Source organism: Peromyscus eremicus, chromosome 1 (genome assembly GCF_949786415.1).
Source record: "Peromyscus eremicus chromosome 1, PerEre_H2_v1, whole genome shotgun sequence".
NCBI lineage: Eukaryota > Metazoa > Chordata > Mammalia > Rodentia > Cricetidae > Peromyscus > Peromyscus eremicus.
This window is the reverse complement of record NC_081416.1, coordinates 171746120-171767733: the sequence shown is the minus strand read 5'-3', so window position 1 is coordinate 171767733 and position 21614 is coordinate 171746120.

Genomic DNA, 21614 nt, shown 5'->3' with positions numbered 1-21614 from the left:
TTCTTGGCTGTGAAGAAGGCTCTCAGTTTCCTGAGGTCCTATTTATTGTTTATCTTAGTATTTGTCCTATTGGTGTTCTACTCAGAAAGTTGTCTCCTATGCCGATGCAGTCAAGCAAAATCCTCACTTCCTCTTCTATCAGGTTCAGTGTATCCCATTTTATATTGAGGTCTTTCATCCTCTTGGATTTCTGTTTTGATGCTCAGTGATAAGTATGGATCTATTAACATTCCTCTATATGCAGACATCCAGTTAGACCAGCACATTTGCTGAAGATGCTTTTCTTTTTTTCGATTGTATAATTTTGACTTCTTTGTTTAAAATCAGGTGTCCACAGGTATGTGGATTTATGTCTGTGTCTTCATTTCTATTCCATTGATCAACAGGTTTTTATGGTAATAATATGCTGTTTTTATTACTATAGCTCTGGAGTTGAACTTGAAATCAGGAATGGTGATACCCCCAGCAGTTTTTATTATTCAGGATTCTTTTAGTTATCTTGGCTTTTTTGTTTTCCCATAGTAAGTTGACAATTGTCCTTTCAAAGTGTGTAAAGAATCGTGTTACAGGCCGGGCGGTGGTGGCGCACGCCTTTAATCCCAGCACTCGGGAGGCAGAGCCAGGCGGATCTCTGTGAGTTCGAGGCCAGCCTGGACTACCAAGTGAGTCCCAGGAAAGGCGCAAAGCTACACAGAGAAACCCTGTCTCGAAAAACCAAAAAAAAAAAAAAAAAAAAAAAGAATCGTGTTACAATTTTGATGGAGATTGCATTAAAATCTGTAGACTTCTTTTGATAGGATGGACATTTTTTACTATGATAATCCTAGGAATCCAAGAACATGGAATATCTTTCCATATTATGATTTCTTCTTTAATTTCTTTCTTCAAAGACTTGAAGATTTTATCATCCATGTCTTGAACTTTCTTGGTTAGAGTTGCCCCAAAATATTTGAGCCTATTGTGAAAGGTGTTCTTTTTCTGATCTTTCTTGGTTTGTTTTTTATTGTATATAGGAGGGTTACTGATTTTCATGAGTTAATTTTATTATCTAGATACTTTGCTGAAAGTGCTTATCAGCTGTAGAATTTCTATGTTAGAATTTTTAAGGTCACTTATGTATACTATCATATCATCTGCAAGCAAGAATACTTTGTTTTTTTCCTTTCCAGTTTGTATTCCCTTGATTTCTATAAGTTGTCTTATTACTGTAGCTATATCTTTAAACACTACAATGAATAGATATGGAGAGAGTGATCAACCTTGTCCTGTCACTGATATTAGTAGAATTACTTTGATATTCTCTCCATTTAATTTGATGTTGGGTATAAGCTTTCTGTAAATTGCCTTCATTATATTTAGGCATTTCTCATTTCTCTTGTTTTACCTTATCTTTTCAGGACTTTTATAATGAAGTAGTGCTGGATTTTTGTCAAAGGCAGGTTTTTTTGTTTTTGTTAATTTGTTTGTTTTTGTTTTTTGCACCTAATAGTGTGTGGTTTTTTTCTTCCACTTTGTTTATATGGTGCATTTTATTTATTGATTTTCTCATACTGAAGCATTCCCACACCTCTGGCCTGAAGCTGACTTGATCATGATCTTTTGATGTGTTCTTGAATTTGTTTTGCTAGTTTTTATTGAGTATTTTTCATCTATGTTCATAAGGGAAATTGGGCTGTAATTCTCTTTCTTTGTAGGATCTTCATATGGTTTGAATGTCAGGGTAGCTGTAGCCTCAGAAACTGAATTGGGCAATTCAGTTTGATTTTGTGGAATATTTTAGGATTATTGGCCTTAACTCATTTTTGAATCTCAAGCAGAAGTTTAAGCTAAAACCATCTGGCTCTGGGCAGTTTTTGATAGAAAAAAAATTTTTAATGAGTTTTTCTATTTCCCTAAGGGTTATAAGTCTGTTTAAATTCCTTACCTTGTCTTCATTTAAGTTTTTTAAGTGGTACATATCTCAAAAATATTCTTTTTGATTTTCTTATTTAGTGGAGTACAGTTTATTTTAAAATTATGACCATATGATTCTCTGGAATTTCTCAGTGTCTTCTGTTATATCACCTTTTTAGTTTCTGATTTTGTTAATTTGGATATTCTTTCTCTGTCTTTAGTTAGTGCAGATAATGGTTTGTCTATTTTTTTTTTTTACTTTTCCAAGGAACCAGATATTTGTTTCATTAATTCTTTGTATTGTTCTATTTGTTTCTATTTTATTCTTTTCAGCCCTTATTTTGACTATTTCTTATGGGACACAATGCAAGCAGTGATAAGAGAAGAGCTTATAGCACTAAGTTTCTACATTAAAAAAAACTGGATAGATATCATACTAGATACTTAATAATACACCTGAAAACTCTAAAACAAAAAGAAGTAATCACACCCAAGAGTAGATAGCTGCATGAAGTTGTAGATAAGAGCACATGTCATGGTCACAGACAGCAGTCATGGGCACTTCCTTGGAGAACAGGGAGCTTTATGCCCTAGATAGCATTAAGTGTCAAACTGACACAGCATACAGTCATGGATGTGGGGACCATATCTTAATTGAGCTATTGCCTTAAGCAGGCTAGTCTGCAGAATTGTCTGTAGGGGATTGTCTTGACTGTCTTAATGGGTTTAGGAGGGCTGAGGCCTTTCTGGGTGGTGCCATCTCTATGCAGGTGATCCTGGGATGTCTGAGAAAGATAGCTGATCTTAAGCACCCAGAGAGAGGGGCAAGAATGAGTCAGCAATCAGCTTTCCTACATGGTTCCTGCCTTCAAGTTCCTGACATAGGACAGAGATTTTAGAGGAAACTTTTAAACAAACATGCTTGAGTCTAGAGGAAGGGAAGGCACATCCCAACTCCAGAGACAGATTTTAATTCAAATGGGACAGCATAAAACAATGTTTTAATGATGCTCTTACCTAAAACACACCTAAATCCCTGTGGAACTGAATATAGTAAGCTGTGAACAAAGAAGACCTAGAGGTAAGAAATTTTTTGAGCCTGGCCTATAGAGAGGGGATGCTACAAGAGAGAGCTGAAAGACACACCAGCCAACAAGGAATGTGTACACACTGTAGATGACCTACTCCTTAGCTTTCTCCCACTCCTGCTAGATCTGGCTCCTGGCTTCCACTTTGCAATAAACTTAAAGATACATCAACAGGAACTGAAAAGACAGGACATTTACATGGTGTTGGGAGAGGAGACCAGGCAAAACAAATGGAGCTTGGAGTAGAGAAAAGAGAAATAGTGAATGGGGAATTTCTTTTCATTTCCCAAATTACTTGCTGTATTTGTAAAGATCTCACATAATATTAGGATCTAGAACACCATTAGGTAGCCATTTGGATTGATTATTTAAGAGGTACTGAAGCCAAATTTGATTGAAAAGGCAAATAATTTTAGGATACATCAGATCCAGGGCCAGTTGTAGAGTACAGAGGTTTTCAAAAAGACATTCCAAGGGGGAACGAGAGGGTATAGAAGACACCATGGATGAGAGAGGGGAAGAAAAAAAAGTCACTGCAGCCTATATTTGCAGGCATCCTCAGGACTTAGGAAGGATCAAAGCCATTCTGTGGGTCATCACCACTCTCAACAAGGGTCAGGGAGGAGAGACTCAGTGCCTAGTACCAGTGCTTTCATAGTCATAGAGGCCAGAAGGTGAGGACAAAACCTAAGTTCTGGGAATATGGTCTCAGCCACAGGAAACGGTTAGAGAACAGAGTCACAAAAGCCCTGAAAGCCTAAAGGAGCTGTGGGATTGCAGGCAGCTCTGAAGTGAAGTCAGAAGAAGAGGGCAGGAAGGGACACAATATCCTAGTTGGGCCTAAGGAAGGGGGACTTGAGTCAGGTGAAGAGGGCCAGATATAGCCTTGAAGGAGGAATGGAAGAGAGCAATGAAAGAGATATCTTGATAGAGGGAACCATTCTGGGGTTCAGTTCCCAGAGCCAATTTTAAGAGACTTCACAATCTCACCTATCTCTAGCTCTGGGGATTCCACACAGTGCTCTGAATCTCAGAGGGCTCTTGTGCTCACATCTCACAGAATCACACACAAATAAAATTAAAATAAATCTTATAAAAAGAAAATGGTAAAGAGATGATTCAGGGACTGTAGAGGAAAAGGTTATGGAAGGCATGCATGTCCTCATACTCCAAATGTGTAGTCAGAAGTTTTCCTGTGTTAAAGCCAGCCAGTGGTCAGGACAAATCCTTCCCACTCATGTCCCCCAAGTAAACACACAGTGGCTTATATTAATTATAACTGCTTGGCCATTAGCTCAGGCTTCTAATTGACTAGCTCTTACACTTAAACTAACCCATAATACTTATTTATGTTTAGCCATGTGACTTGATACCTTTTCTCAGTTCTGCCTTGTCATCTTGATTCCTCTTTGTCTGGCTGGTGACTCCTGACTCTGCTCTTCCTCTTGCCAGAATTCTCCTCATCTGCTTACCCCCACCTATATTTCCTACCTGGCTACTAGCCAATCAGCATTTTATTAAACAAGTATACAAGGGCATTATTCCACAGTACAAATGCTTTTGAGTGGAAACAGAGATCTTAAGGCAGTCAGGAGTGACCCATTTAGAAACCTGAGAAGAAAAGTCTATACAGAGCCAATGGCATATTCAGGAGCACTGATTGAAAGGAGATGATATTCATCATGAAATTTGCAGGCAAATGATTGAAACTAGGAAATATCATGCTGAGTGAAGTAACCCAGACTCAGAAGGATAAACATGGTATGTACTCACTCATAAGTGGATACTAGATGTAAAGCAAAGGATAAACAGACTGCAACCCACAGATCCAGATAAACTAGATATCAAGGAGGACCCAAAGAAGGATACATGGATCACCCTGGGAAGGGAAAATAGATAATATCTCCATGAGTAAACTGGGCATGAGGGGTGAGCAATGGAAGATAGGGGATATGAGATGAGAACATAAGGGAATGGGATGGTCGAGCTGGAACAGGGACAAAGTGGGAGAGCAAGGACAGATATACCATGATAGAGGGAGACATCAAGGGAACAGGGAGAAACAGGGTACTAGGGAAGTTCCTAGGAATCCACAGGGATGACTCCACCTTAGACTACTAATAATAGTGTAGAAGGTGCCTGAACTGGCTTTCTCCTGTAATCAGATTAGTGAATATCCTGTCATCATAGAGCCTCCATCCAGTAACTGATAGAAACAAATACATAGATCCATAGCTAAGCACCAGGCTGTGCTCCAGGACTCCAGTCAAAGAGAGAGAAGAGTGATTCTATGAGCAAGGGGCATCAAGATCATGATGGGTAAAAGTACAGAAACAACAAAACCAAGCTAGTGGGAACTCATGAACTGTGAACCAATAGCTGTGGAGCCTCCATGGGACTGGACTCATCCTGCTACATAGGTGAGACAGTTGTTTAGCTTGACCTGCTTAAGGGGCCCCTGGCAGTGGGATTAGGATCTGTTCCTGCTGCATGAGTGGGCTTTTGGAGCCCAGTGCCTGTGGTGGGACGCTTTATACGGCCTTGGGTCAGGGATAGGGGCTTGGACCTGCCTCAACTGATTGTTCCAGGCTCTTCTGACTCCCCATGAGAGGTCTTGCCTTGGAGGAGGTAGGAATGGAGGGTAGGTTGGGGGGAATTCTGGGAGAAACAGGAGGAGGAAGAAAAGGGGTACCTGTGGTTGGTATGTAAAATGACCAGAAAATGTCTTGATAATAAAAAAAGAAAGAGGATCATTTTACATAACTTCTGTTTATCAAGTTCTGTAGACACACCCATGAAAACACATGGAAGCAGAAGGATGAACACAACTGCTTAGGACACAGGAATCAACTTTTCACAAAATGCACAGGTCCTAAGATTCCCTTCTGTCTCTTCTAGATTCATTTTTAATTTAATTTTTAAAGATTGTTTAAAATTTGTTTGTGTTTTTGGTGTTTTGCCTACACATGTATCTGTGTACTAAAGGTATACAATACCTGCAGTGCCCAGAAAAGTAGTCAGATTTCCTAGGACTGTAGATACAGACAGTAGTAAGCTGCCCAGTGTGTGCTTTGGAATTGAAATCAAGAACTCGGAAAGAGCAGTCAGTGCACTTAACTACTAAGCCTTCTTTCTAGTGCCTAGCCTCACTTTTAATGCTAATATCCCCACACTGCTCAATTCACTATTGAATCACCATTGCACAACACAGCTAAAGGGGAAAATGTTCTATTTGTTCTTAATGAGACTGTTCAAGCCTTTTACTGATGCTGTGTTTGACAGCCATGAACTCACATTTTGTAATAGCCAGTACCTGGGCCTGCATACAGTGGCAGAGAGATAATGTGCACCAAACTGTCTCTGTTGTGTCAGAACTCCATCCAGATGAACACAAGATTTCTTAACCATCCTGTCTGAAATGCTGAAGTTGAAAATGAAGAAACACACGTGTATCATCACGTAAACAGCCTGTGGCTCTTTGTGATTTATGGGTGCTAGGTAGGATGTTTCTACTTTGCAAAACCAGAAGCACCAGGTCTGGAATCTGACAACTCCCTATCAGTATTTTGTGCCCATATTGAGTTTGAGCATTTAGTGCAGGAAACACCCAGTGTAGACAAACTACAATATCAGGATCTTTTATCTGAATTCACACTGCTGAGAGAAGGATGTGTGGTGGCCAAAGTACCAAAATAAGTCCATATGATGTGGACTTTACCATAAATGTAGTCCTGAGAAAGTTCTTTGGAACTCAGGTAGATTCTGGTTAAGCAAAGTATGAAATACTTTTGGGGAAAACACCAGGAAATCCAGACTCCTGACTTCAGGTGACTCTGGGAAAATGTGGACAGGGTTGGAATTTAACCTGTTAACACTAACAGAAAAGAATAATTTATTAGCTGTCTGAATCTTCTAACTCATGGTACTAGCCAGTGCACTACCATGAGAGCCACAGTTAGGCTTGGTCACCTTGGCAACACCTCCTAAGTCTCAGCATGGAGAACATAGCTTCACAAGTTCCAAGACCTTAGCCAACTCTTCTGATGGGCTTAAAAGACTTCACAGGACAGTCAGAGTCCCCAAGGGGAAAAACAGAGAACATAGGTCTTCCTGACACCCCAGTGTCCTCAGGGACTAAGTCTAGAGAATTTTCTCCTTCAGTCAAATAGTAACAGACAAGAATGATGTACATAGCACCCTGTCCTAGTGTCAGATCCCTGTTCATATTTAAGACTACATTATAGACATGGCAACATTGTTAATCATGAGTCCTATATCTGGGAAAAAGATACAGAAAATACAATGACCATGTCAGGCTCACACAGGCAGATGTGAAGAACAAGCTATCTATCTGCCACCATGTATCCAGTGTCTCCACCCTGGATGTCTTCTCAGGTGTCTGTGGAACAGGAAGGAGCTGTATTTTAGAGATGTTAATCTTACTCATTGGTAGCTTGAAGGAACATCTGGTCCAAAGAGTATAAAAACAGACATTTAGATTTGAATCTAGAACTAAAACACCTGCCTCTGGAGTATTTCTGCAGAGTTCCAGCACTCTGCAGCCCACGTACTAGACAGGAACGTTTTCTGGTGTGCCATTATCGTTCTTTCTAGAAGATGAAGGACAGGACTTTGTTTTGTCCCTTCCAATAAATCCTGTATCTAAAACAGGCTCTCTCTGCTCATAGTATCACTGAATTCACACAAGTTTGGCATCTGCCTCTAATCATAGTTCATTGTGCTCTTTGGAGGAAGAATCCTTCCAGGGATTGGCCATAGATTGTAGATATCTGCAACAATGGTCTCATATGTAGAAATTTAGTGTCTAATCTCTAGCCCAGATCTGTCAAATATACCTTCCCCTTTTAGCCAGTTCTTGATCTCTACCTTCTACCAGTTGGATCTGTGTCTGAAAACATCTACCAGCAAGGGCTGGAGTGATATCTGAGTGGTTAATAGCACTGGATGCTCTTGTATAGGACTTAACTTCAGTTCCCAGTACACACATAGCAGCTCATAGCCATCATTTAACTCCAGTTCTAGGTGATCCAATGTCCTCTTCTTGCCTCTTGACACCAGCCGTGACTGTGTTTCACAAATATGTGTACAGTCAAAATAACCATACATGTACAAAAAATTAAAAGAAATAAAATATCCACCTTTGTTTCAGGAAACATCTGTGCATTATCCTTACTTCATTGCTATGAAGCGACACAATAACCATGGCAACTCACTCACAAGAAAACATTTAATTTAGGGGGTTTTCTTAAAGTTTCAAAGATGCAGTCCATTATCAGCATGGTGGGGAACATGGTGCATGCAGATAGATGTTGTTCTAGTATGGAGAGTGCTATATCTTTCAGGCAACAGGAAGTCAACTGACTCACTGGGTGAGCATAGGAAACCTCAAATCCTGTACCCACAGTTACACACTTTGTCCAACATAACCACACCTACTTCAGCAAGGCCACGCCTCATAATAGAGCCACTCCCTATAAGATTATGGGTGCAAATTACCTTCAAACTACAACATTCCAATTCTGGGCCCCCATAAGCTTGTTACAATATTATAATGCAAAATGCATTTAGTCCAACTTCAAAAGTCCCCAGAGTCTATAACAATCTCAACAATATTTGAAATTCCAAAGTCTCTTCTGAGACTCATGCAATCTTTTAACTGCAATCACCTGTAAAAATAAAAATAAAAATAAATCACATATTTGCAACCTATAGTGGCACAGGATATAGCATTCCAAAATACAGAGAATGGAGCACAGTGAGGAAATACTGGACCAAAGCAAGATGGAAAACCAGCTGAGCAAACTGAAAACTGTGCATCTCCATATCTGATGTTGAAATACTCTTCAGATCTCCAACTCCTTTTAGCTTTATTGACGGAAACTCACTTCTTTCTCTTGGGCTGGTTCTACTTCCTATTAGCAGCCCTCCTCAGCAGGTATCCCACAACTGTGGAATCTCTAACACCTTGGGGTCTCCAAGACAATTTAGGCTTCAAATTGACAGCTTCACACAATGACTTCTCCTGGTCTCAATTCAGGGACACTTCTGACACATGCCTGGCCTCAATAGCTTTCTTCAGCATGGAGGTAAATTTCATAACCTGTTTCCTCTATCCTTAACTCTAAAACCAGGACCAGGTAGTCTAAGCTGCTAATTTCTGCTGCTTGCTGGGCCTGGAACATGGGCCCCTCATTCAATTACATTTTCACCAACTTTCTCTTCCTCACTGCCTAAGCTTAGCTGCCCTGAAACTTGTTTCGTAGACTAGGCCAACCTCAGATTCAGAGATCTGTCAGCCTCTGCATTCCCAGGGCTCTGCCAGGATTAAAGGTGTGTCACACCACACCCAACTCTAAGATTTTCTTTAGTTAATTTCACCAAGTTGGAAATTTCGCTGGGTGCAATCTTTCCCTGAGGTGAACGCTCTATTTATTTCATTTCTTGATCTGTTTATGTCATTGAACACATGACTTAATTCCATTCCACTTTTTGGTGTTCTTTTTCACTTTAAATTTTTCATTTTATAGTTTACCCTGCTCAGCTTGTTCCTATTCATTATAAATTTTCATTAAAGTTACCATTAATATCCACTCAACAGTGTCTATACTAGGCTGCTTTGAGATTTCTTCTGCCAGTGGAATTAGTCTGAAACTCTTCACTTTAGCCTCAGTCACACTCTTTGGACAAGGGTAAAAAGCAGCCACTTCCTTCACCAAAATATCACAAGAACAATCTCTAGGCAAGGTACCAAAATTCTTCTCCTCTGAAATCTCTTGAATGAACCCCCAACAATTCAAATAATTCTTAGTACCTTTGTGTCCCGTGCTCCTACTAGTATGGCCAATTAGGGAGTGCTTAAAGCATTCCTCTGCTTTCACAACCCAAAGTACCTAAGTTCAAATTCCTGCAAACAAACACACGGTCAGGCCCATTACAGCAATACTCCAGTCCTTCTACCAACTTCTGTCTTAGGGATATTCTATTGCTGTGAAGTGACACCATGACCATGGCAATTCTTATATGTAAATACTTAATTTAGGGGCCTTGCTTACAGTTTTAAAGATACAGTTCAGTATCATGGCAAGGAGCATGATGCATGCAGGCAGACATGGTTCTGGAGCAAAGAGTGCTACATCCTGTAGGCAACCAAAGTTGACTGACCCACTGGGTGATATCTTAAGCATAAGAAATCTCAAAGCTCACCCCCACAGTGACATATTTCCTCCAACAAAACCACACTTGAACAAGGCCACAATTCCTAATAGTGTCACTCCCTATAAAATCATGGGGACCAATTACATTCAAACTAGCTTGTCCTGTTTCAAGCCTGTCTGTTCCCCATCCTGCAAGTGTTCATGCTTTCTACTGTGCTAAGACTACCTGTGATGGCTGGACAAGGAATTAATCAGGCTCAGATTGGAAGGACCACAGCAAGACTGAAGCTGTTCCAATTTTATTAAAAGCAATCAGACTTATTATACCCTTATCAGAAACAAAATATAGTGGTGATTGCCGGGATCAATAAAGTTGTATTGCAAGGAAAGAATTGATTTTGCAAGTTATTCTGGGTAAGCAATATTGATGTCTAAGACCAATTGTGGTGTTAAACTATAAGCTTCATTGACAGGGTACTCTTCTTGAGAAGTGAGGTATAAGAGATATTAGATAGAAGGATAGAGGGATTGGGCAGTGGTGGAGCACACCTTTATTCCCAGCACTCAGGAGGCAGAGGCAGGCAGATGTCTGTGAGTTTGAGGCCAGCCTGGTCTACAGAGTGAGATCCAAAACAGGCACCAAAACTACACATAGAAACCCTGTCTCAGAAAGACAAGGATATAGGGGAGAAAAACAGATAGAAATATGTGATACTCTGGATCATCATCCACATGCCCCTTCTGTCTCTCCTAAGAGCTTTTTATAGGAATGCCAAGGGATGAAGCAAAAACCTCCCCATAGCACAGTCAAGTGCAGGCCCTTTCAATCACCTGGTAACCACAAATGTGGTCAAGCAATCCTCTAATGCAGCCCTGCTGGGTATAGCAAGATCAGATCTCACTAGGAAACCTTTGTGGGCCTCCACAAATCCCCCTTCTTGATGTAATAAAGGGCTCCCCAGACCCCTCAGATAGACTATATCATCTGTCTTAGGTCATTCTTCTAGATTCATTTTACATACATACATTCAGAAAGCTATCAAGAAGAAAGTTACCTATCTTTGGCTACCAGCCTCTGGCAAGAAGGGAAACAGAGCTTAACTCAGTTCTGAGCTAAGTTCCTACTAAGAGCTTTCAAATATCCACAGCAATCTCCATAGCTGCCACATTTTCCAGTAAAGGAGTAGAGGATAATAAAGAATATCTCTTTTGGAATGTGTGTAAAGTAATTACAGCAGTCTTAGCAGCACCAAGCCTTTTTCTAAATCAAAACTCTCTCCTAACAGATGTTCAATAAAATTTTTAAGAGACTATTTTGATTCCCAGGATAAAACAGTCATTTCAAAACACTTCAAAGTAACTACTCAAACAAAAACACATGCTAATTATAAAGACACTTTTAGCTGTCTAAGTACCTCATGCATACATGTGTTCCTATCACATCAGAATTTCTGAACAAACTAACTCATTTGTGGGAGGTCTACCCCTTTGTAGGACACCTACCCCTTTCTGGGCAGAAACAGAAGGAAGAAGATATAAAACTTCCCCTAATTATGACATGTTCACTTATGTTTTCCAGGGACCATTGAAATCATAAAATTATATTTTGAGCTATCATAAAAAGTGTTCAAACATATCTAAAGGTAAAATGTAGCTAGAGATTTCTCCAGTCCCACCCAGGCCTGTAGCCACTCAGATCCAAGTAAACACACAGAAACTTAAATTACTTATAAACTGTATGACCATGGCAGGCTTCTTGCTATCTACTTCCTATATCTTAAATTAACCCATTTCTAATAATCTATAAGTTGCCACTTGGCTTGTGGCTTACTGGTACTTTACATCTCGCTTCTTATGGTGGCAGTGGCTGGCGGTGTCTCCTGACTCAGTGTTCCACTACCAGCATTCTCCTCTCTGCTTATACTACACTTTCTGCCTAGCTACTGGCCAATCAGCATTTTATTTATCAATCAATCAGAGCAACACATTCACAGAATACAGAGAGACATTCCCAGCAGTAAAAGAGTAATAAAACAATTCTAGTATGAACATCAATATATATTTTTTAAAACTTACATTCAAAATTTATACTTTTTACACTCAATATTTACACTTTTATACTCAATATTTAAACTTTTCACATGTTTAATTCAAAAGGAAACTATATAACTGTTTTTCCATGTTTACATTTATTTACAGGTTTTACTCACTTCTTACTTTTTCCCTTCTCATTCTTTATTAAGAAATTTTCTACTCACTCCACATACCACCCACAGATCCCCTCCTACCTCCTCCCACCTTCCAGCCCTCCCTCCCAAGCTACCCCACATCCCACATCCCTTAAATCAAGATCTCCCATTAACAGTTAACAGACTTAACAGAGTTAACAGAGTTAACAGAGTTAACAGAGACCAGCACACTGAGCCTAGGCAGGACCAAGCCCCTTCCCACTGCACTAAGGCTGTGCAAGGCACCACACCAGAGGCACCAGGCTCCCAAAAGCCTGCCCATGCACCAGGAATGGATCCTGATCCCCCTGCCTGGGTGCCTTGCAAACAGTTTGAGCCAAACAACTGTCTTCTGTATCTAGAGGGCCTAGTCCAGTCCCATGAGGGCTTTACAGCCACTAGTCTGCACTTCACGGGCTTCCACTAGTGAGGTCGGTCATCTCTGCATATCTACCCATCATGATCTTGATGTCCCCTGCCTGCAGAATCCTTTCTATCTGTCATTGATTGGATTTCAAGAGCTCAGCCTGGAGCCTGACCATGGAAATCAGCAATGCCTCCATCAGTCACTGGACAAAGGCTTTATAATCACAGTTAGGGTATTCATTAGACTGGTCACCAGAGTAGACCAATTCAGGCACCCTCTAGACCACTGCCATCACTCCAAGGTGGAGTTATCCTTGTGGATTCCTAAGAGCTTCCCCAGCACCCTGCCTCTTCCTATTCCCATGATGTTCTCATCTATCATGGTTTCTCCCTCCCTGCCCTCCCACTCTGTTCCTGTTCTAGCTCAAACCTCCCATTTCCCTATGTTTTCATGCCCCACTCCTTGCCCTATGCCACCCCCCACTCCCAGTCCACTCATGTAGATCTTCTCCACTTTGCCTTCAATGGGCCATCCATGTGTCTCTCCTAGAGTCTTTCCCTGCTAGCTAGCCTCTCTGGAGCTGTGGGTTGCAGTCTGGCTATCCCTTTCCTCACATCTAGTATCACCTTATGAATGAGTACATACTATGCTTGTCTTTCTGAGTCTGGATTACCTCACTCAGAATGATATTTTTCTAGTTCCATCCATTTGCCTGCAAATTTCACTCCATTGTGTATATGTGCCACATTTTCTTTATCCATTCTTCAGTTGAGAGGCATCTAGATTGTTTCCATGTTCTTGCTATTATGAATAATGCTGATGTGAACATAGCTGAGCATGTGTCCTTGTGGTAAGATTGAGCATTCCTTGGGTATATGCCCAAGAGTGGTATGGTTGGGTCTTGAGGAAGACTTATTCTCAATTTTCTGAGAAACCACCATACTGATTTCTAGAGTGGCTGTACAAGTTTGCATTCCCACCAACCTTGTAACCCACAAGCCCCACCTTCCTCAAATCCCACCCACCCTCTGAGACTGCAAGTGTTCCCTGAGACAGAGCCTGCCAGTACCCAATTGGACTAAGAGATGAGTCTTTGTCTATGTGGGGCCCAAGGGCACAACCCTGTCCCCCACACTACCACCCATTACAATCCCACTCTCAAGCCAATAGGCAGGCTTCCTGCAAACAGGTCAAACTACCACCATCCCCCATCACACCCTATAACCCACTAGCCCTACCTCTCTCAAATCCCACCTACCCTCCATGACTGTAAGAGTTCCCTGAGACAGAGCCTGCCAGCAGCAGATTGGACTAAGAGCTACTCCCTGAGACAAAGAGTCCATCAGCACTGATTAGACCAAGAGCTCCCACTGGACCAAGAGTATTAATCAGACCTAGAGAAGCTCCCTCAGACACAGAAACGGTTTTCACCAAGTAGAGAAACAGATGGGTAGAGGCCAGTGTAAAAATACAATCAACATAAAAACAAATATGGCTCCATCAGAACCTACATCAGCAAGACATGAATATCCCCACACAGAAGAAACAGAAGAAATTGACCTTAAAAATGACCTTAAGAAGACGATAGAGATCTTTAAAGAGGAAATGAAAAATTCCCTTAAAGAATTTGAGGAATGCAACTGTTCCCTGAGACAGAGCCTACCAGCACCCGACTGGACTAAGAAGTGAGTCTTTATCCTCATACCTGAACACCCCAGCCCCTAGGCTTTGGGCCCAGGGGCACAACCCTGCAACCCTACACCACCATCCATTGCAGTTCCAGTTTCAAGCCAGTTGGCAGGCAGACCTCCTGCACACAGGACAGACTACCACCATCTCCAATCAGACCCTATAACCCAAGCCCCACCTCCCCCAAATCCCACCCACCCTCCAAGACTGCAACTGTTCCCTGAGACAGAGCCTGCCAGCACCCAACTGGACTAAGAGGCCAGTCGGAAGGCAGACCTCCTGCAGACAGGTCAGATTACCACCATCTACCACATGCTAAGACTGCAGCTACTCCCTGAGACAGAGCCCACCAGAGCAAATTGGACTAAGAGCTGATCCCTGAAACAGAGTCCAAACTAGACCGAAAGCTCCCACTGGACCAAGAGTATCGATCAGACCAAGAGAGGCTCCCTCAGACACAGACACCGCTTGCACCAAGTGGAGAAAGAAATGGGTAGACACCAGTGCAAAAATACAGTCAACAACATAAAAACCAATATGGTTCCAACAGAACCTACATCAGCAAGACCTGAACATCCCAAAACAGAAGAAACAGAAGATATCTACCATAAAAATGACTTTAAGAAGATACTAGAGATCTTAAAAGAGGAAATAAAAAATGCCCTTAAAGAAATCGAGGAAAAGTCCAACAAAAAATGGGAAGAAATCAGTAAATCCCTTGAAAGCCAAGAGAAAGCAATTAAACAAGTGATGGAACAGTTCAAGATTTCAAAACTGAAATGGAGTCAATAAAGAAGACACAAACTGAGGGAAGGCTGGAAGTGGAAAATCTGAGTAAATGAACAGGAACTACAGATTCAAGTATAATGAACAGAATGCAAGAAATGGAAGAGCAGATCTCTGGCATTGAAGATATGGTAGAAGAAATAGATTCATCAGTCAAAGAAAACACTAAATCCAACAAAGTCATGACCCAAAATGTCCAGGAAATTTGGAACACCATGAAAAGAACAAACCTAAGAATAATAGGGATAAAAGAAGAAGAAGAATACCAACTCAATGGCACAGAAAATATATTCAACAAGATCGTAGAAGAAAACTTTCCAAGCCTAAAGAAGGGAATGCCTATAAAAATACAGGAGGGTTACAGAACACCAAATAGGCTGGATCCAAAAAAAAGTCCCCTCACCACATAATAATCAAACCACTAAACATACAGAATAAAGAAAAAGTATTAAGAGCTGCAAAGGAAAAGGGCCAAGTAACATATAAAGGCAGACCCACAAGAATAGCACCTGACTTCTCAGTGGAGACTCTAAAAGCCAGAAGGTCCTGGACAGACATCATACAGATACTAAGAGACCATAGATGCCAACCCAGACTATCATACGCAGGAAAAATCTCAACCAACATAGATGGAGTAAACAAAATATTCCATGATAAAACCAGATTTAAACACTATCTCTCCACAAATACACCCTACAGAAAGAACTTGAAGGAAAAATCCAACCTAAAGAAGTTAGATACATCCATGAAAACACAGGCAATAAATAGCCCCTTACCAACAAATACCAAAGAAGGGAAACATACAACACTATCGCCAAAAGATAACAGGAATTAACAATAACTGGACATTAATATTCATCATTATCTATGGTCTCAATTCACTTATAAAAAGACACAGGCTAACAAAATGGATATGAAAACAAGATCCATCCATTTGCTGCATACAAGAAACACACCTCAACTTCAAAGACAGACACCACCTCAGAACAAAAGGCTAGGAAAAGACTTTCCAATCAAATGGATTTAAGAAGCAAGCTGGTGTAGCTATTCTAAAATCTAATGAAATAGACTTCAAACTAAAATCAATTGAAAGAAATTGGGAAGGGCACTATATATTTATCACAGGGAAAATCCGACAAGATGAAGTCTCAATTCTGAATATTTATGCCCCAAATACAAGGGCACCGACATTCATAAAAGAAACATTACTAAAGCTTAAATTGCACATCAAACCCCATACACTAGTAGTGGGAGACTTCAACACCCTACTCTCACCAATGGACAGGTCTGCTAGAAAGAAACTTAAAAGAGAAATAAGGGTACTAACAGACATTATGACTCAAATAGACTTAATAGATACCTACAGAATATTCCACCCTACCACAAAAGAATATACCATCTTTTCATCACCCCATAAAACCTTCTCCAAAATTGACCACATGCTTGGTCACAAAGCAAATCTCAACAGATACAAAAAAAAAATTTGAAATAACCTCCTGTGTCTTGTCAGACTACCATGGCATAAAGTTAGATTTCAACAACAACAAAAATTACAGAAAGTCTACAGTCTTATGGAAACTGAATAATGCTCAACTGAATCACCAATGGGTCAAAGAAGAAATAAAGAAAGAAATTAAAGATTTCCTAAAATTCAATGAAAACAAATGCACAACATACCCGAAGTTATGGGACACCATGAAAGCAGTGCTAAGAGGAATATTCATAGCTCTAAATGCACACATAAAGAAGGTAGAGAAATCTCACATTAGTGACTTAACAGCACAACTGAAAGCTCTAGCTCAAGAAGAAGCAAACTCACCCAGGAGAAACAGACACCAGGAAATAATCAAATTGAGGGCTGAAATCAATAAAATAGAAACAAAGAGAACAATACAAAGAATCAATGAAACAAACAGTTGGCTCTTTGAGTAAATCAACAAGTTAGATAAGACCTTATCCAAATTAATCAAAAAGCAGAGAGAGCGCAACCAAATTATCAAAATAAGAAATGAAAAGGGAGACATAACAACAGACAATGAGGAAATCCAGAGAAGTATCAGGTCATATGTCAAAAACCTGTACTCCACAAAACTGGAAAATCTGAAAGAAATGGACAATTTCCTGGATAGGTTCCCCATACCAAAGTTAAATCAAGACCAGATAAACTATTTAAATAGACCAATAACCCCTAAGGAAATAGAAACGTCATTAAAAGTCTCCCAACCAAAAAAAGCCCAGGACCAGATGGTTTCAGCACAGAATTCTATCAGATTTTCAAAGAAGAGCTAATTCCAAAACTCTTCAAATTGTTCCACACCATAGAAACAGAAGGAACGTTACCAAATTCTTTTTATGAGGCTACAGTTACCCTGATAACCAAACCACACAAAGATGCAACAAAGAAAGAGAATTACAGACTAATCTCCCTCATGAATATTGATGTAAAAATACTCAATAAAATGCTGGCTAATCAAATCCAGGAAGACATCAAAAAATTATCTAACATGACCAAGTAGGCTTCATCCCAGGGATGCAAGGATGGTTCAACATACGAAAATCTGTCAGTGTAATACACCATATAAACAAACTGAAAGAAAAAAAACACATGATCATCTCATTGCATGCTGAAAAGGTCTTTGACAAAATCCAACACCCCTCTAGAGAGATCAGGAATACGAGGAACATACCTAAACATACTAAAGGCAATTTACAGCAAGCCAACAGCCAACATAAAATTAAATGGAGAGAAACTCAAAATGATTTCACTAAAATCAGGAACAAGACAAGGCTGTCCACTCTCCCCATACCTATTCAATATAGTACTTGAAGTTCTGGTTAGAGCAATAAGACAACAAAAGGAGATCAGGGGGATACAAATTGGAAAGAATGAAGTCAAACTTTCCCTCTCTGCAGATGATATGATAGTATACATAAGTGACTCCAAAAATTCTACAAGGGAACTCCTACAGTTGATAAACTCCTTTAGTAATATGGCAGGATACAAGATTAACTCAAAAAAAATCAGTAGCCCTCCTATATACAAATGAAAAGGGGCTGAGAAAGAAATCAGAGAAACATCACCATTTCCGATAGCCACAAACAATATAAAATACCTTGGGGTAACTCTAACTAAGCAAATGAAAGACCTGCATAATAAGAACTTTAAGATTCTGAAGAAAGAAATTGAAGAAGATATCAGAAAATGGAAAGATCTCCCATACTCATGGATAGGTAAAAATCAACATAGTAAAAATGGCAATCTTACCTAAAGCAATATACAGATTCAATGCAATTCCCATCAAAATCCCAACACAATTCTTCACAGACTTGGAAAGAACAATACTTAACTTTATATGGAAAAACAAAAAACATAGGATAGCTAGAAGAATCCTGTATAATAAAACAACCTGTGGAGACATCATGATCCCTGACCTCAAGCTCTCCTATAGATCTACAGTAATAAAAACAGCTTGGTATTGGCATAAAAACTGACATGTGGACCAATGGAATCAAATTGATGACCCTGACATTAATCTGCACACCTATGAACATGTGATTTTTGACAAAGAAGCCAAAACTGTACCATGAAAATAAAGAAAGCATCTTCAACAAATGGTGCTGGCGTAACTGGATGTCAACATGCAGAAGATTGCAAATAGATCCATATCTGTCACCATGCACAAAACTCAAGTCCAAATGAATCAAAGACCTCAACATAAACCTAGTTACACTGAATTTGATAGAAGAGAAAGTGGGAAGTAGTCTGGAATGAATTGGCCCAGAAGACCACTCCCTAAACATAACACCAGTAGCATAGACACTGAGAGCAACAATTAATAAATGGGACCTCCTGAAACTGAGAAGCTTTTGTAGAGCAAAGGACACAGTCAATAAGACCAAATGACAGTCTACAGAATGGGAAAAGATCTTCACCAACCCCACATCTGACAGAGGACTGATCTCCAAAATATATAAACAACTCAAAAAGCTAGACATCAAAATACTGAACAAACCAATTAAAAAATGGGCTACAGAGCTTAACAGAGAATTCTCAACAGAAGAATCTCACATGGCTGAAAGGCATTTAAGGAACTGCTCAACATCCTTAGTCATCAGGAAAATGCAAATCAAAACAACTCTGAGACACCATCTTACACATGTCAGAATGGCTAAGATCAAAAACACTGAAGACAGCTTATGTTGCAGAGGATGTGGAGCAAGGGGAACACTCCTCCACTGTTGGTGAGAATGCAAACTTGTACAGCCACTCTAGAAATCAGTATGATGGTTTCTCAGAAAATTGGAAATAAGTCTTCCTCAAGACTCAGTTATACCACTCTTGGGCAAATGCCCAAGGAATGCTCAATCTTACCACAAGGACACATGCTCAACTATGTTCATAGCAGCATTATTCAAAATAGCAAGAACCTGGAAACAACCTAGATGCCCCTCAACTGAAGAATGAATAAAGAAAATGTGGCACATATACACAATGGAGTACTATTCAGCAGTAAAAAACAATGATATCATGAAATTTGTAGGCAAATGAATGGAACTAGAAAATATCATCCTGAGTGAGGTAACAGACTCAGAAGGACAAATATAGTACGTACTCACTCATAAGTGGATACTAAATATGAGGGAACAGATGGCCAGACTGGCACCCACAACTCCAGAGAGGCAGGGTGCTGAGGAGGCTCTTAGGAATCCACAAGTTTGACCCCACCTTGGTCTACTGGCAGTGGTCCAGGGGTACCTATATCTCTCATGTCTAAAACTCAGCCATTGGCCTCAGTAGGTCAACACCTAAGAAAATTACAGGTCTTGGTAAATGTCAGCACTGAGCTTTTGTGTGAAGTCTTGGTTTCATGGATAGACAGAAGTTAATCACCAGTCTGTGTCCACTGGCACAAACTCCTATGATTTCAGGATATTCCAGCTCCAACTCTTCCTCCTTTCCTTGCATCTCTGATTTCTCTTTTGCGAGATAGACTGCACCGAGAATAATTTCTCCCACTTGGCAGTAACTTCCAAGGTGGAGAGACTGTTTTTAAAGTCAAGTAGATTTTTCTTTCTGCCAATAACTTATGCCTTCCTGTTCCCTCCATTTGCTTTCATGATTTCAATGGCCCAAAGGAACACCCAGAGCTTTGAACCATGCTTGCATTCTTTTATCTCACATCCTCCCAGCTGTTCTCTTGTCTCAGTGAATGACTTCTGCTCTGATTCACATGAAGTCATTAGAGGCAGGTGATGAATGTGCCTGGGAGCCTCTCCTGAATCATGATGAAGCTAATGGTTTGATGATGTTATTTTACTTATTCTCCACAATGTCAGTGGTAGACATCAGAATGTCCCTTGGCTGAGGATTTGGGGAATCAGAAAATGAAACCCAGGATAGATGTCATGAGCTCTTTCCTGGCTCTGATGGCCCAGCTGTGAGGAAGCACACATGATGACCACAGCAAACAGAGAAGGACACTTAATTGACGAATGGGGAACTTCTTTTGGAATCTCCCTGTGGAGAAGGAAGACTTAACAGTCTGAAATAGTGTCTTAGTTAGCATTAACTGTCACCTTGACACAGCCCAAAGTCACCTGAGAAAAATGTGTCTCAACTGTGTAACTATTTTTATCAGGATGGGCTGTGGACAGGCCTTGAGGCATTGTCTTAACTGATGCAGGAGGACTCAGGCCACTATGGGAGTATCATCCTTAGGCAGTTGGTCCTTGATTATACAAGAAAGCTAGCTTAGCATGAGCCACAATATGAACCAGTAAATGAGCCAGCAAGCAGCATGTTTTTTGTCTTGACTTCCTTTATTGCTACACTATAACTCAGGCATGGAAGACAAATACATCCTTTGTTCTCCTGTGTCCAGAGTGTTTTAAATATAGTAAGGGAAAGAATTCTAGAACAGTGCATAGGGAAGAGAGTATGACACATGCATTTGAACCAATGTTCTCTATACTCAAATATAGGGACCCCTTTGGGTAAAGAGAAGGGAAGAATTTAGACACCAGAGATGAACTAGAAACTGCATGTTGATCCCCTACATGTACTGAAGGTATCAGGCAGTTAACATTTGGGTTGTTGATCATCCTTGCTGTAGCCCTAGACATGAGACTGCTGTCCTCTTAATGATCTCTGGGGAGTGATATCAAGACACATGGTCAACATTCAGAAAATTGCTTTCCTGAGCCATGAGCCCACATTCCAGACTAGTTCTCATCCCTGTCTCCACTATTTCAGAGTTCCTATCCTAAACCCTGCTTTGACATACTGGATGCTTTCTATGCTTGAGAACACCTTTCTGCATGAGGAACCTGAAAGTACCCTTCCTCCTAGCATCTCCCATAGAAGTCAGGATTATTGCACGGGGATTAT